This window comes from Aptenodytes patagonicus, chromosome 1 (assembly GCF_965638725.1).
Source record: "Aptenodytes patagonicus chromosome 1, bAptPat1.pri.cur, whole genome shotgun sequence".
NCBI classification, from domain to species: Eukaryota; Metazoa; Chordata; class Aves; order Sphenisciformes; family Spheniscidae; genus Aptenodytes; species Aptenodytes patagonicus.
The window spans coordinates 42,220,055-42,235,214 of NC_134949.1; positions in this window are offsets into that span (position 1 = coordinate 42,220,055).

Here is a 15,160-nt window from a genome sequence, read left to right on the forward strand (position 1 = left end):
CTAGAGTGTTTGGGAAATCTCCATTCTACATTACCAAGATCAATAAATGGAGTCCAAACTAAGAATAATTTAGGTTAGCTTTCTTGTTCATTCACTCCTGAGTTTCTAGACTAGATCACACCCATCTCCACCACTTAACCTCTTACCTCACCCTGCATACTTCACATGGGCTTCTATTAATAAAGTTGAGTAAGTCATTAGCTGTGCTTGCCACAGATGACCATGGGAGTTTTGTGAAATTCTTGCAATACTTCTATATTTACTAGGTAGCAGTACAACCTATGCACTACATATGTAGTAGCATAAGTTTGGGGAATATAATTTAGATACCTTCTAAGATTGTGTCTATATTTAAAATTGGGGCTTATGTGCAATTTTGTTACAATACTGTTTTCTACAATGTCAGCAGTTTTGTAATCTTACATGGTTTATCCTGTATATAAAGATGTGCTCTTGTACCTATGCTGCTCTGAAAGTTCTTTTCAAACACACTTATTAAAATGGAAAATAAATTCAGTACTTTAACTAGTATTCTGAAAGGCACATAAAAGTCCACAAAATAAGTGCTGAGGTATAAACACACACACAAATCACTGCTGATTGAGATAATACAGTCATAGCCTTAACTTTGGCTCATTTCAGTTAATCAAGAACCTAATATTAAGTGTAAGTAGGGAAGAATGGAACCTAAAATACTCTAATCCCATCCATCGAATGGAGTTTGCGGAGGCAAACAGAAAGCTTTAGTTGTCCAGTCAAGTAATGAGATTGGTGTAAGATGCTGTTATTTCTCTATCTCTTCGCATCTGTGCCAAAACTCATACATAAGGATACTTTGCATTAAGGCCCTGATGCTAGGTTGTGCAACCGTCTTACCGTGGCACTGGGAGAACTGTGGAACCAGTCACCACCCAAGACTGCTGGAAAATCAAGCAGCTATTCAGGGCCCCACCAGTGACTTTGAGTTCATGGTGTAAAGCTCAAGTACGGGCTGATGTGGGGTCCTTGATGTGGAACTTGATGTGTTAAACAAGTGTCTGTGTTTCTCTGGTCTTTGATGGGTTTATTTTCTGCTGGGGATCATAGGCACCAACCCAGGGCAGACCTGTGGCAGCTCTGGGCTGCAGTGTGGAGCAGGAGCTGTGTGCAGGCAGTGAATGACTGTCCTCCAAAGGCTGTGCTGTCCCAATGAGGAACTACACATCTGTGTCTATGAATTTGGAATTGTTTAAATAAAAAATGCAAAGCAGAAGTGCTCTATTTTACCATTTCCCTGATGGCTAAAGGGAGCTAAACTGATTACACTGCCAGGAGGTTTATACTGAGCAATTTCTATAACAACAGGATGACACAGGCTGGCTCATCAGGTGCATTGTTATTCCATGAAAGCATATATTGGAAAAATTAACAAGTCTGAGGAAAAAAAAAAAGGTTGTTCTATATTTATATTCTGTGCTTATTAAGAAAAGATTGTCTTTGGCTAGGGTGCTTTTCTTCCCCCCTGCTTCTGGGAAAAATACTGTAAAAACAAAAAGTGAATGGCAATTAAGTTCTGGAGAGTCACTAGGTCTCTCCATGATCTCCACGCTTGGTCTGGTTGGTTTGCCTGGTAGAGGGATGCATTTATGCCTACTTACACAAGTTGAGCTATATATTCAAAAGGAGGGAATCGTTGACTAAACTGCTACAAGTGACAGGAAAAGGTGGTGGCAGGGCACAGCAGAATCATTTTTCTGCCTGAAGCACTGAATAGGAATTTCAAATTGACTTTCTGCCCATTATACCAACTAGGAGCTATATTTTCAGCTTTCTAGTTTTCACCCCGGACAATTAGTAACACTGAATACCACAGTCAAACTGACAGACAAACAGGTGGACAGAAGAATGCCAGCAAACTGCAAGTAAAGGCTTGCTTTACTTGGGGGGGGGGAAATGATAAATAAAATCCATCTCTGCTGTTTGTATTTTCCTCTCCTGACATTTGTCTCATTAGTTGGCTGTACTTCAGCTGGTAACACACCAGGGCAATGCCCAGTCCCTCCATAAAGGACCACAGCCCACTGCATTCGTGTGGACATACATTTCAGCAATTGAGCTTGAGCTTTGGGATCAAGTAACGCAAAGTGTTGTGCAAATCTTAATATATGTTTTGCCTATCTGTAGAGCAGGTGTTATTCAGTTGCAAACAGAACACTCATGATCTGCCTCTTATTACCACGAATAAGTGATGGTCTTTCAAAAGAAGAAATTCAAGGCATTAAAAATACTAAATAGATAGATAATAAATAGACAGACACACATTTATATGCCTCTATGTGTGTTTTAAAATAACAATTCTTCATTAAAAAAAAGTATTTTTGGAGGACATGGATTCACCCAGTGTGAAATTATGTTTACCAGTAATGACACTCGTTGCTTGAGAGGGTCCCAGCTTTAACGGGCAAAAAGCAAGCCAGGATAGAGTGCTGAATGACAACAGTTTTCTGCTCTGACTGGTTTGGGCTCTGGGCAGCGGGAAAGGCCAACTGCAAGTAGTTTAATTCAGCAGAATTAATGGACTTTACCTCACTGATTTTGTGTGGACAAACCATGATCTCCGAGCTGCTTTTTACATTGACTCAGAGCAATGAGGAGCATCAGGACACTCCAAGCAACTAAGCCAACTTGGAGCTGCCGGAATACAGGAGTCGGGCAGAGACCCAGGTTTTAGGGCCAGAGGGCTTTGCCTGTGGCTGCAGGCTTTCAACACACTCTGCAGAAACTGCAGAGGGGATGAGGCTGGGCATGAGAGTAATGCAACATATGGGGACAGGCACAGCAATTGTGATCATTACAACAGAGCATTAAATGATAACAGTAACAAGGAATTAGGCATGTATTTCAGAAATAACTACAATAAGTTGAAATAGCTGTTCAACTCAATTTTCTCACATTTTTAGTAATGAGCTTATTAAAATAAAGACATCCTAGCTCATAAATATATATTAAAATTATATGGGGACCTGATATCCCAGATGAAAAATGGAGCATCTAAAGATGGGTAGGCTTTGTAATAGACAATGTTACATCACAGAAATCTAAGCAGTTGCTTAGATCTACCATTTTCTCCTCAATAGCCAGCTCTTCGAATAACCAGACTTTCTTCTCCATATTTGTCCAAACTGAGACTGTTGGAACAACCTTTACTTAAGCCCTTGATAGATGCATCATCATGCAGTCTGTAAGGAACAGGATGACAAAGTATTTTTCCACAGATCCCTCTATGTAGCGCTCAGAGAAACAGTATCTGTCTTGTGAGGCTTCCACTTCAGTGGTTTGTTTCCTCCCCATTCTTTCACCCTATGACTTATTTACCACGCAGTACTCAAACTTTATTTCTGAAGATAGAAGTAGTAACTTCCTCATGACTTTTTCTCTTGCACTTGTTATTATGGTTTTTAAATGCTCCAATAAATATTGCTGTAATTAATTTACTTTCATAAAATGCAAGTGAGGTGAAAGCTGATATTAGTGCTGCTCAGCACGTTGGAACACAAAGTTTGGAGGTAGAGTACATCCTTTTCCAGTCGGACACACGTATCTGGGATTCTTAAGAATAATTTTTAAGCACCTACCTTTCCTGCATAAATTAAAAGGCTGGGGTTTTGGGTTTTGTTTGTTTGTTTGCTTGTTTGCTTGTTTAACCCTTTTCATAGTCAAAGGAAAGGGCAACTCAGCAGCTGATTCACAGAAATCTGTCATAGGGCTCTTAACTGGCCCCTATGAAACCCAGAATTGTCTCCTGATTTTAGGCCTCTGAGATAGTAGGGATACTGAGAGTATCTGTTCTCCCTTCTTTTCCTTCTTCTGTCATTATCAGGCATGATTTTTATAGTATTTAATAGTATATAATATTGTCTGTAGCTTAAAAAGCAACCTCCATTGATTCAGTTGCAGCTCTGAATAATACCTCCACAAATCAGAATCCAGGACTCAAAGCTAGTAAAAAATTAATGGGAAAAAAAAAAACAAACACCAAACCAAAACTAAAACCTCAAAACCTAAATACTCTTAGCACTTAATGAAAAGCTTGGTGTCAAAGGCTCACTTGCTACTATAAAAAGCATAATCAGGGATGAAGACTCAACTCCTTGGACTCTGTTGGCTATGAAACTGGAACTGGACAAAGGAAAAAAAAAAGGATTTCCACTAAGGAGAATATTTTGTTTTCTACATCTAAGTCAGCTGGAGAGGGAAACTGAACAGACTCTTGATTCATGTTCTGTCACAGAGATGAGTCAGTATGAAATGTGTCTCCCCAGGAGCTTCTGTGAATCAATCCATCCAGCTCTGTAAACATAGCCTTTAATGCCTATTTTAGTCTAGGTTAGATTTCTAGGTTAGGTGTCTGAACTCAAGAAGACCAATTAAAAAAAAAGTCTCCCTAAAACATATTCCCAGATAGACTGTATGGATAACTCTTAGACAATTAAAATCGATCAAGATGAATTTCAACCACAGCAGAGAAGCTTCATAGTTTTCTGAAGAAATAAAATTAATCTGCTTATAAATCAAAGAAATTTTATTCAAGAAAAGAATCAAGGAGTTTCTCCCACAAAACTGTGCTGGGATCATTGATAACAGACTAAAGGGAGAATTCACAGCGGACAGCTCCTGACTCTAATCTGAAGAAAACATCCACTGGGAAAAGAAAACTACTTTCACTTACAATGAACTGCTGTCAAGGGCAAGGATTTACCCCATGCCTGCTGCCTACATATCTACCTCCTACCCCAACACACAGTTTCTCGTTCAAACCCAATGATTTTACCCAATCAAACAGACCATCTCCCCAGCTTTCTATCCTCACCATCCCATCCTAATCTCTTTCTTTAGACACATACAATCTTCCATCTACTTCTACACCCAATATTTCCTGCTTTCTGGTCCAAATTTCTCTCCTGCACTTCTACCATCATCTCCCTTGTCTCAGCTTACTCTTCACCCCAGCAAAGCTTCAGAGCATCTCTTCCCAATTAGGGCAGGAGAGATAAGCTTTCTATAGAAAAGAAAAAAAAGAAGAGAAAAAAAAAAGCAAAAATAAAGCAGGAGGAAAGTCGCTAAGGACCTACACAAAAAAGGTCTTGTTTCCAATTTCCACACCTGGGCAACTGTGGACAAAAGGGATAGGAAATGCTTACCTTTAATCATGTGTTTGTCACATGTTTAGTCACTGTGTGTGGAGGGCATAGGTACAGTTTGATCACCATTGGTAGTTTCTGAAGTTAAGCCTGTCTAAGCAGGAGAAAATCTTCAAGGACTCAAGCCAAGCTTTGTTAAAACTGTGCTTTGAGCACAGTGTGATTCTGTAAAGAATATGTCTTGCCCATATATTTATGGAAATAGCCAAAGATACATTAGTGCAAATGGATATTCATTCCAAATTTCAAGCTCCTGCTCCATAGTCAAAAGGAACTACTGAAGGAAAATGACACTTAGGATTTGAATTGTTTTGGATTGTTAGTTCCAGAGATTTTTGTTGCCTTTTGACAATTTAAGAAAAAAAAAACTTTTAACAGATGTGCAGAATATTTTAGTATGGTTTAAAGTATGTGGTACTTTGGGGACAGGCTTTTGGAGAAATTACCTCGCTGATCTAGACCCTCCAGGAGCCAAAGGTTATTATCATCTATTAGTAGTTATGGCAACCTATCTGAAATACTTGTTAGTTTTACTGTATAAAATAAAAAAATTGGACACTCCACAAAATGATGTTGTCCCACAGCAAACGGGGATATATTTGCACAAAAATATTTGAATAATACAAAAATAGCCTTTACAGTGAAGATAAAATTTATAGCAGAATAAAGAATGAATTGGTTGTATTCACACACTTTCTGGCCAAATTCTTATTGTTTGGTAAAGAAGCATAAGAAAGAAATATTGAAGTGCAACATTGCTCTGTAAAGCATGAACTGTTTCTAAACACTGAGGCAATGAAACAACAAACAATACTGGCAATTTGCTGTATAAACCCATACAGATAAGCCTGGACAATGTCTGCTGTCCAGGACAGCAGATAATTCTATGTGACTGATACACAGGAAAAATGTTCACAGTGGATCCTGAAAACAGAAGAACAAATAATGTAATTAAAATGCAAAAAGCTTACTTCCAATTTCACTAGAGACAGTAAGAACTTTATTATTGACAGCAGCCAGGCTGGAACCCACAGTAAGTCTCAGCATCTCCAGAACTTGCTAACTTTGAAACATCTTGGCTAATGACTGGGTCAATGATGCAGACTGTGTTATTGCCATTCCCTGATTAGCTGAGCAAACAAGCTCTGTTAGCAGACATATATATGTATATTAGCAAGGGGGAATGCAAAAGTACTCATTGAAAGTCCCAGTTTGAAAGCAGTCAGGCAGATTCAGTTGTTTGCTCAGTGTTTATTGAAAGTGAACATAAAAAGCAAGCAAATAAAACCAGATGTAATTCATTTTTTCTGACATTCAATAGTACAAAATTCAATAGTATAGAATGCACAGTCATGCTCCTGAGAACCAATAATATAAAATTCTGCTATAAACTCAACTGAGAATCCATCAACTAGAAAGACTGAGGAAGAGAAAGACCTGCGTAACCTAGTTAATCACAGGGGATGACTGTGAGTCACCAAGGTATTGCAGTCATTAAAAAGTTAAATGTGATCCAAGGATGCTTTTGATGAGGCATTTCCAGTAAAGAGACAGAGAGAATATTATTTCCATTCTATAGGGTACCGATGAGCCTTCATGAGAAATATCTCAAGCTGCATACAATTCTGGCCATACATGTCCATGGAAGATTAAGTGAAGCTGGAATAAGTGCTGAGAAGTGCTAACGGGCTGATCTGTAGATGGAGAGTCTGTCTTACAGGAACTGACAAAAACAATTTGGCTAGTTTAATCTAGCCAAGTTATAGCTGGGATAGGACACAACAGCATTCCATCAAAGTGCTAGGGACTACTTAAAGTGAAGTAAAAGGGAGTCTTAATGGTAGAGGAACAAACCAGTACTACAGGCACATGAATGCAGATAGGTTGGAAATCTGAATTAAAAAAATCCTGCCATTTAAGCAGCAAGACTCTCAGGGAGTGTTCACTTTCATAATGGTTACAGAAGACCTAACCAATTCTAAAATGGATCATGATAAGTTTTAAAAAGTAACTGTAAAATGACATGTCTGTGATAAGCTTGTTTAGGACTTGCCAGATTATCACACATTTCCCAATAATTCACTTTAAAAAACGTCTGGATATTGTTCACCATTATTCTTCATTGCTTCCCTTGTCTAGCTATTTAGAATTCTATGGTACACTTAACTTCCATGGCAGATCCTTATTATATATTTGGAGCATTGAGTAAGATTTTCTCAGTTCTAGCAGAACAGTTGTAGGAGGTTGCTGATACCCCCCAACCGCCTCACTGTGGGAACTACCAGTCATTTGTTCCCAGATTAAAATTTCAGTTGAAAGAAGTTCAGCGGTTTCTTCCACTGAAGGAGCCATTGATAATTCTGTCTTATAGCAAGCAGAACAGCATTAAGGAACAGCAAAGTTAAATGAATTCCAAGACACAGACATATAAACATCTGTATTTCTAATGGGCATAATAAATCTTAACTCTTGGGGGAAAAAAAAAAAAAGGAGAAAAAAACCCAGCACATTTTGGCTAGCTTGATAATTGGATCAATTTTTCACTTATGGGTTGTCAATAGCTTGACATTTTAATGCATGAACAACAGTTCTCAAAAGTATTTTAATTAGCACAGTAGGGCTCAAACCTAACCCTAGTCTTCTAATTGCAGTGCTAAACCATGTCTGAATATCTATTTACTAAACAGAAGTTAATTAAAAGTGTGGATCCATACTATACACATAGCATTAAACTGAAAGCTGAAAGGGTATGCCACCTGCAGAAAAATAGAACTAAAGTGACAATTAAGGTTCTTTATAGGCTCATGAACCCCTCTCTCTCCCTGTAACACTTTGGCTGGTTTCATTGTAATCAAAACACAAACAAAAGGAGATGTCCTATTTTACATTTTATTCTGGATGGATTTTTAAAAGAAATGAGCTTCTGAACAAAACTCAGGATGAAATAGTGTACAGTTTAAGGTTACATTTTCTCCAGTCGTTTCTCTCAGTCATTTATTTGCTCCTGAAATTATGCCAATGCTACTACTTGTAGAGTTCTTCTAAACCAAAGCAGTTAAGTGATCCATATTCAGAAAACCAAGGAACAAACCTTTGAAGTGATCAATTTAGAGTACAGACTTACAGTGGTTTTACTGGCACAGCCAAGGAATGCAGTAGGTTGCAACACAGGTAGGGAAAAACAATCCACTACGAGGAGAGGTGCAACTTCTGTAAGCCAGGTTTGACATGAGAAGAATTACAACCTTGAAATGACCTGTAAGGTCAAGAAAATCTGAACCTTGTTTCCTCGAGAAACAAAGTCTTGGTTTGTTTGGCTGCTTTTTTGTCTGTTGGTCTGTAACACTCCTGCCAGTGATTATTTTTGTACATGTTGACCACGCCCAGCTAGGGCAGGCATCTCAAAGAATTTGGTGACACAAAATGTGTGATTCCAGGGAGCTAGGAGAGTTTGGACAAACACTTATATGTCCAAAATTGCACTGGTAACTTAAGGTGTCTTTATTTAAACAAATATTCAAGCACGTGGCAGAACCATTCTCAGCAGGAAGAGCAGGAATCCAGGAGGACCTTTTCATTAAGGAGGTCATTAGGTCAGCTCAGTTGCTCATAAAATCATTGCCTCAGTGCTCATCAAAGTATTAATTCTTGTTCTTATAGGCAGAAGGAGTAGCCCTGCTGCTAATCTTCAGTTCCTTGTCCACAGCTGCATTAACACTCTACAGACGTTTTGGTCCTGTGGTGCTCACAACTTGTGAAGTGGCAAGAATGACAATTAGGTGTGGTCCAGAGGTAAACGTGCTGGAAAGATACAGATCAAAAGCAGACTCTAAGGAGCTAAGAGTGAGGGTGCTGGAAACAGTTTAATCCATCCTAATGGCTTTACTAGTCACTTCAAATTACCTGAAAGGTAAACAAACTCACCCTGTCCTACGTGACAGGCAGTTGATACCTAGGAGGCAAAAAGTTTTGAACTTGACTGTCAAGAGAGCTGGGAGTCATTCTCATGTTCTTAGCAGTTTAAACACAAGCTGGATTACTGATTAAATCCTAAACTTTCCCTCTTGCATAACAGTGAAAGCATCTATAAGAAAAAGAAAAGCTATGCGAAGAGGAAAGAGGTACATGAAGAGGAGAGACCCTGCTAATTTTGCTGGGAGTTCAGCTGTTGTAAAACACCAAGGAATCCATACTCGTCTCCACGTACCGACAAACCAAGCTTCACTGATTTTGCTGTCTATAAACCAGCAAAAAAAGCTCAGGTCTGAGCTTGAAGGTGGAGTAACCTTCTACAAGAAACCTGTGTAAGAAGGTCATTTCTAGAAGAAATTGTTCAAAACATCAGTGAACAGCATCACAGGTGGGCCAGAAGTGGGAAAGAGACAGGAGATGGCTAGGAGCAAGTTCCCTGCAGTTTCTGGCGTTACGCTGCTTGAAGTAACATGAAAGTCTGTTCTGATAACTAGCTGATGTGGGGTGAAGGGATTGGAAGGATGTTGCTGCGACCACAGCTCTTACATTCCCCTGCACAGAATTTTGATTTGCTCCACCTAAAAACTTGGGTCTTCTGGTACTAAAATATGCAGTCTGATTTATCACACAACTAAAATAAAAAGCTGAGGCGGAGTTGCAGAGATTCACAATTACAAATACTAAAGACTTTGTTTTCCAGTGAAAGCTACATTGAAGTAAAAGAAGTCAGATTTGTTCCATTTTGAATGCATACATTAAGAAGTGGCTTTTTACATACTACCTCTTTTTAAGGAAAAAAAACCTGAAAAGTTCATCAGTTTTAAGGCAGTTCAGTAGAAAATTATGCCAGTAAATCATATGACTACATTTGAGGTACTTCTTCTGAGTAACTGCAGTATAATTAAAAACCTGCTACAGGCCATTTAGTATAAAGAACTACCTGTGATTTTATGAGTAAAATGGAAACGCATATTAATATATTGATAAGGTAAGCAAAACAGAATGTGAAACTTTTCTACACTGAATCTTTTTTTCAGAAAATAGTTACTATTTCTTCTTTTTACCCCAAACTTAGTAAAGTGTTCATCGCTAAGGGAAGAAAAAAAAAAAATCTGTGAAGTTACAAACGTATTGTCAGGAAGACTTTTCTGGAGGCACAACCAACCTTAACTTACTGCAACCATGCACTGGGATAAGAGTCTGCACCCAGACAGCTGCCATGAAGCAATGGTGAACAGTAATTTGTCTCCATGTCAAGTAGCAGCTTTAATTGCCAACATAGCTGACACCCAATCCAGACCTCATCTTCCAAAGAAGGGGGGTAGACAGCTTGTTTTTTTCACAGAATAATTTTGGTGTACTTCTCTAAATCTTATTTAGCCCTATGAGATGCGCACTCTATAAAACTCCTCCTTCTCCACAGCTCAGGCCTTTGTTTTCCAAGGAGCAAGTCCCAGCTCTGACATGCCCCAGCCATCCAACCTTAGCTCATACTGCTGAGGAAACTGCTAAATGATGAGAAAGTACTGTGAAATAGGCTGCAGAGCAGAGACATGCAGGATAAAAAAGGTAAAATTACAGAGGTTGGGTTGTTCAGATGGTGATTATTAGTAGCCCAAATATTCAAGATGAAAAGCACCAAAATGGCAAAGTATAAAGTCCTAAAGGAAAACACAGAGACTTGGGAGATGATGGCAGCTTAGGAACATTGAAGACTGGCTCAAGGAGGCAAGGAGGTCTAAAACTTCCTCTCCTGACAGATGGCTGCCTTGCAGCAAGACTCTTTGATGAGCATAATAATGCATTTAGTTGCTTGCTAACCTCAGTTCTCAGTTGTGCATTTTAGCTAATAATCATTGCTTTTAAGAAGTATCTATCCCACTTGTATAGTCTCTTTACACACGGATAAAGATGCCTGAATAAAGTAACTCAGACAGAGTGACAGCCATTATATTACCTAAAGCCACCTTTTCATGAAAAAAAAAAGGATTCTTTAGAACATGCCTATCATCATTTAGATATTCTATTCTCTTAGAACAACTGAACGCACATGCAATGCCAAGAATTTTTACCTGGTTTATGCTGGTTTTCAGGTAGGCAGGCTCAAAATCTGTAATTCTAAGGATTCATGCACGAATAAATGAGCATGACTTAACCATGTAATAGTTAGAGGAATTTCCCACATGCAACCACTTCTTGAAATACAAGTTATTTCACCCAATTCAGTGCACAAAGCACAGCTGAATCAGCTTTCATTTGCCTGGCGTTAAGAACTCCTAAGTTAACATTTGCCAAGACTCAGCTATCACATTTCATATATTAAACAGCCGTTGCATCATGTTTTTCATCTCTAAAGTTAGGGTTATATAGGGGGAACTTGAACTGTGGGCCCGAAAAAAGTACATTTATAAAGGTATAGGCAGATTTCTATAGCTTTCACCTAATTCCAGCTTGTAGGCACAGGCCTAGGGCAGCATTACAGTGTGCTTCACTTAATCCTTATTCAATTTTCTCAGCAGTCTGTTTTGTTCACAGTGCAGTAGTACGAAGCAAACTTTAGCTGTGATCCAAGTTTTAAAACATGAGTTTGCATAAAGATTTATGATTTTCCCAAACACTGATGTCATTAACAATCACTGCTCTACTCTGATGCTACCGCTAATAACAAAAATGATCACTGCTAGCTGAAACAGGAGAAAAAAGTATCTATCTGGGTAATGGATTTTGGTTGGATTTTTTGCCTTTCCTTTTCCAGTATTTGTCTCAGGTACATCTTGTTAATGAGACAATGTGAAGAGGAGGCTATAAGACCTTATGTATTTCATAGTTACTGGAGGTTGTACTGAAACAGAAGTACCTGATAGGAAGCGGTGCCTAACTCCCAGTTCCCCAGGAACCAGCTTACCCTTTTTTAAATGCAGTTTTGAGGGCCAGTAATGGATTCCCTCTGGATATATAAGAAAAACCAAACTTAATGAAACTAAGATTGAATCTTTCACTGGTTTAGGGCCACATTGTTAACTCTGACGTTGACAATGACCTTTGTTTTTCCTGTTCTCCTTCTGTGGCGCATTATAGACAGGTTTTTAGTCTTTCACTGCAAACCAGACATTTGTTAGAAAGCATTGGGAGGTGCTTTACGGCCCATGATGTGTTCTGGATTAGATGATCTAACTCCTTTTAACTGGGGGGGCTCCATGACTAAGATTATCTGAGCCAATTTTATATTCTTCTGTGTCACAAGTCTCTCCATGTTCTTTATGAGGAAGTTGAGATGTGTAATAGGCACAGCTTTCTAAGCTGGTTAGAAGCAGTATTTCATAATTATTATGTCATCTCAAAGCAATGTTTCCTGCTTGGATTTGCATTGCCCTATTATGACTGACATATGGCACATTCAAACAGAGCAATATGGTAGCAGGCAAAATAGCCATAATTGAGATAACAAAATATCAAGAGATGGAAAATGATGTTTGCTTTCTTCTTTGGAATGAAGGCCTCTGCTGAACTGAAAGACATGAGTTATCTAGCAGACAGATAGCCATGTTCATGCCATGAAATCCAAAGAACATGGCAGCTCTGAAAAAGAAAGAAACCGGAGAATCCCACTTGTATGACATACAAGGATGAGGGAAAACGTTCCCGGTGAATCCTCCACCTTTTTTTTGCATGAAATGCAGTATTTCATCCTGTTTACAGTGGAAACCCGGCACTCCCTGCTGCCTTACCAGGACCATCTATACATTCTTGAAGTCATAAAGATGCAGTTATTGATGTGTTTTTTGTGGTCCTAGGGAGAGGAGTGTCTGAGTGAGGGCGAGCCATACTTCCCATGGACAGAATACATATCTTCACCACACAGATAATTCTAGTAACTTCATTTTGATCAGGCAAAGGCATCATTCATATACCTTTGTAGAAGAGCTGTATTTGCCTCTGTCTCCTAGATTAGGAGAACATGTAAACCAGCGGTTCACAAACTACTGTTTATAGGGCCAGTTTATGAGTGGGTGGAGGCCACACAATTACGAGGGCTGCCAGCCGCAAACCCAGCTCCCTTTTGCACTGCCTCCACAGATCTCTCAGGCTCTGGGGTCATCTGTCAGCCTGGGCATCTCTCCTGCCCACTCCTCTCAAAAAGCAGGGATTCAGCCTATCCCTAGCAGTGTGAGGCCCCTAAAACTACCCTGCTCTGCCATGACACCCCACTGCTGTGCTGGACAAGTGCATTGAAGGAAGATTCCTGGGCTGTGTACATCCGTACACTTAGGTTCCCTTATTGCTCAAAATGGGGTAGCCACATCCAAACCCTCTCCTAGTCTCTGACTGTTGTTAACTCCTGACTGGTGCTCATGGATTGTCTTGGAGAGCAGCAGTTAGTCCAGGCGAAACAGTGCCAGGGACTGTGCTAGAAGAACTCCATGCATCATCCCATGCTGCGACTGAGCTCTCTACTCTCGTACAGGTAAGTTTACTAGTATAGGTGTAAGCTAAGGTAACATTTTCAAAATTAATTTAACACAAGAAGCTGGTTTCACCAAAAAAGCAATAGGAGTTACTCTGAATTTTCTTAATTATGTTCTTGTATTTCTTAGCTACTCAATGTTTTTGAAAACCGTACTTCAGTTCCTCAACTTCCATGTTTGCTGAATGTCCCAGTGCCTCCTATATTCATATTCAGATTCTGTTTTTTTAAAAATATCATTTGTTAATATGCCTTCAGGTCATCTTTAATGCAGAACTTCTCTTTCATTGCAATGGCTCATCCCAAATACTAGGTAATATCAAATAATAAAAATGCAAAATAAGACATAGACAGGTATATGCAGAATACTTAATGGGATGAAGTAGAATAATTCACCTGTTCCTATTTATGTGAGGTCTCATAAATGCACAGATGCCTCACACCAGGAAACTTAATGATTTTAAAATAACAGTTTAGACAAGATACACACATTTTACATGAAGTTGCTTTGATCTACTGTAAACTGTTAACACTTGGCAAAACCTTTTATTCCCTCATGGAAAAAAAAAAAAGAAAAAGGTTATTACTACAGCAAATTTAACAATAAGGTAAACTACAGTATCAAAAGAAAGCAATTAATGAAATCTTGTGCGTTCTGTGTTGAATTATACCTGCAATTAAAAATGCCCTCACATAACATACAGGGAGGGAACAGTTTGCCCTGACAATACAAAATGAATAACAGCTTAATAAGTAAGAGTGTTTGCCCTTAGTAGTAGTGGTTTTGTAGGGGTTTTGGGGTTGTTTGGTTTTTGTTTGGTTGGTTTTTTTTGGCGGGGTGGTGGTAAAGTGAAATAATTCTGTGATTAGGCCAAAAACAAAGATCAAGAGAAAAAAAGAGTTCACAAACATTAACACAACTGAGTGAATCAAAGCCTGCCTCTGCTCTCAGACAGTTTAGACAGAATGCTGGAAACACACACAGAAAATTTGTTCTTTCCCTCTAGTTCTCACTTCATTATAGACAGCACATCCATCTGCTGTACTTTCTTACACAAGGAAGTATTGAATGTCAGCTTCATAACTCATTTGCCCCAGGAAGTTGTTTCTTTAGGCTTTTTTTAATTCATTTGCTTAGAAATTACAGTCTTAGTATGTGTTTTGCAAGGCAGCATAAAATAAACACATAATAAGTTCTCTGTCCCAAAGCATAAAGGATAGAGAGTAGAGGATCATGGAGAAGAGAAGGGAAGGTTAATTAAACTGGGATGAGTAGGGTATCAAAAGTAAGTTAGTTGTGCTGGTGACCAAAGAATTCCTGATTGCTTTCAACTCACTTCCAATAAAAAAAAAGATGTATAGAAACACCTGGCATTACTGGGGGCAGGTGTTACTTGAAAGTCTCACAGCTGAATTGGATTTCCAACATGATTTAGCAGAATATGTTCCTGATTAATTTGAGAAGCATGCTACAGGCTGTAAATATGCCACACAGTCATGTCTTTGCTGTGGAAGCAGAGAAAAGGTGCTTAAGATTTGCACT